Raw genomic sequence first — 3,135 nt, 5'->3', positions numbered from 1 at the left:
TTCCACTCTGACGTAGAATGCTAATAAAACTACTCAGAGTTGCCTTTAGCGAGCATCGAAACTGCATCCACGAGATTACGAGACCAGTTTGCTAGGCACGCACCTTCGAATAGTTCCGGAAAAAAACCGAAATTTTGTACGTATCTTAGACATAATAGCTCTCGAAAATCTTCAAAGATTTTTTCGAGTGTTTTTGAGAAGTGTATCGAATGTGCGGGCACCGCCCTTCAGATATTGTTAAGTACGAAGACGACTGAAGAAAACCGTCCCTAAGGTCTCCTTGTTCAATATTTTTGTATGTTCCGTAAATAAAGAGAAAAAAAAGAGACTGAAAATTGACAGACTGCAGGTGATTCAGGCGTGTAAAGTTGAAGGGACGAGCTGTACCGCCGACTCCCATCACAGAAGCTAGTCTCTTTCTGCACTCCGCCTTTCCCCGTCCGAATCCAGATTGTTACGTTGCCAAGAAACGGTCACGTTAGCAGACACGCAATTAGTTAATGGAAGAACTCATTCATACCAGTCAAACTTTGGATTCCCTCGTGCGATACTTTGGAGTATTCTGCAGTCTCTAACATGCGAGCGACATGCTACTGGGGCACTGGAACCGGCTACGTGGCGACAGTATTAGTCCCGCTGCTGTGCCCTGGGGAACTCCGCGCCGGTTCCGGCTGGGGCAGCACAGCAAAGCACGCATCCGGCTCGCCTGCCGCTGTTTGCCTTTGGTGGCGGAATGTCTTTGGTGCCCGCCGCCCTTAATCTCATCCTGGGCCACAACATGTTTTGCTGCCTGCTGTACTGTCGCGCGGCTTACCTCACTAACGCGCTTTTTCTGGTTTTATTTTTCAGGTGAGTCGAGTTACGCAGTCATGCGGCAACGACACTAACAGCCTCTCCGGAGAAAGGTAGACGTACTATGAACTACATTTATCAGCTGATTTCGCTTCTAAAACGACATTAGACCAGTAATTTCTGCAAGGCTCCTGACACTTTAGTTCATTTTTAGTAAGAAGTGGATTCAGTTTCAAGCAGAAGCCGACATTCTTTAGGATCAAATGCCTTTTCCTTCTTTGAAAAATCACAAGAGCCACGTAAAATGCCATATACTTTTCCTCGTCATCTGTATTCGTCTACCACCGCAAACCAGCGTCTTTTTGTAATTTCCCTTCTCCCATATTCGGATTTTATGCACATCCCGCTATCAGGACATCAACGACCCTATCGTTTCATCCCATGTTATTAACTCTTGCACTCTGCCTGAATTATAGCAAGGCATCCTTCTTCCCCCTCCCCTACTCCACAACCCCTCACCAAATCTCAAACACCAGAACGGAACTATAACGCGTCTCCCAACCTGATCATGAAAACAGTGCGGAGATCTGCCCGCCCTTCCTGGTTAGGAGACGGCCGGTGTGGCCGTGCGGTTCTAGGCGCTTCAGTCTGGGACCACGTGACCGCTACGGTCGCAGGTTCGAATCCTACCTCGGGCATGGATGTGTGTGATGTCCTTAGGTTAGTTAGGTTTAAGTAGTTCTAAGTTCTAGGGGACTGATGACCACAGATGTTAAGTCCCATAGTGCTCAGAGCCATTTGAACCATTTGAGCCTGCTTAGGAGGCCAACGGGCTTACCGCAGTGGTGACACCGGCTCCTGTCAGATCACCAAAGCTAAGCGCTGTCGGGTTGGCTAACACTTTCCTGGGTCACCATCCAGGTCTGCCGAGCGCTGTTGGCAAGATGGGTGCACTCGGCCCTTATGAGGCCAATTCAAGAGCTACTTGATCGAAAAGTAGCGACACCGGTCACAAAAACTGACAACGGCCGGGAGAGCGGTGTGCTGAGCACATATCCCTTCATAGTCGCATCCGGTGATACCTAACATTGAGGATGACACGCCGGCCGGTCGGTACCGTTGGGTCTTCGAGGCGTGTTCGGTGTTTCTCTGTTTGTTCCTGCTTAGAAGAATACTCAATTTCTCCGCTGCGTTAGGTTCAAATGGTTCAAATGGCTCTGAGCCCTATGGGACTTAACATCTGGCCGGCTGGTGTGGCCGAGCGGTTCTAGACGTTTCAGTCTGGAACCACGCGACCGCTAGGATTGCAGGTTCGAATCCTGCCTTGGGCATGGATATGTGTGATGTCCTTAGGATAGTTAGGTTTGGCTCAAATGGTTCAAATGGCTCTGAGCACTATGGGACTCAACTGCTGAGGTCATTAGTCCCCTAGAACTTAGAACTAGTTAAACCTAACTAACCTAAGAACATCACAAACATCCATGCCCGAGGCAGGATTCGAACCTGCGACCGTAGCGGTCTTGCGGTTCCAGACTGCAGCGCCTGTAACCGCACGGCCACTTCGGCTGGCGATAGTTAGGTTTATGTAGTTCTAAGTTTAGATGACTGATGACCTCAGATGTTAAGTCCCATAGTGCTCAGAGCCATTTGAACCAACTTAACATCTGAGGTCATCAGTCCCCTAGAACTTAGAACCACTTAAACCTAACTAACCTAAACACATCACACATCCATATTCGAACCTGCAACCGTAGCGGTGGCGCGGTTCCAGACTGAAGCGCCTAGAACTTCTCGGCCACAGCGGCCGGCGCTGCGTTAGGGCTCACCCTCCCTTTCCGTCCCCCGCGCCCTCGTACTGTTTCCTAAACCCTTTCCAAATGTTTGGTTCCTGGTCCCCCTCTCACTCTTAACACAACGAAACACTCTTAACGAAGAACCTATACTGCTCATGTCAGTAACTTCAGTGAAGTGAAATGGTCTTTTATATATATATATATATATATATATATATATATATATATATATATATATATATATATGTATAAAGACGTCTACGTCTTACTCCACAAACCACTTTGTGGTGTGTGACGGAGAGTGTTTTCTGCATCACTGTCACTTCCCCCTTTTCCTCTTGCAGTCACCAATGGTCCGCGGGAAGAACGATTGCTGGTAAGTCTCCTTGTGGACTCGAATCTAACTAACTTTGCCGTCATTGCTTTCTCGCGACATATACGTAGGAAGAAACAACAAAACGGTTTACCACCTATTAAGTGTCCCAAATTGAAGAACCGTACTCATGTAGGACGAGTGTTTTGAAAGCTACTTCCTTTGTTGATGGACCAC

This window comes from Schistocerca serialis, chromosome 5 (assembly GCF_023864345.2).
Source record: "Schistocerca serialis cubense isolate TAMUIC-IGC-003099 chromosome 5, iqSchSeri2.2, whole genome shotgun sequence".
Taxonomy (NCBI): Eukaryota; Metazoa; Arthropoda; class Insecta; order Orthoptera; family Acrididae; genus Schistocerca; species Schistocerca serialis.
This window is presented reverse-complemented; position numbering follows the sequence as displayed.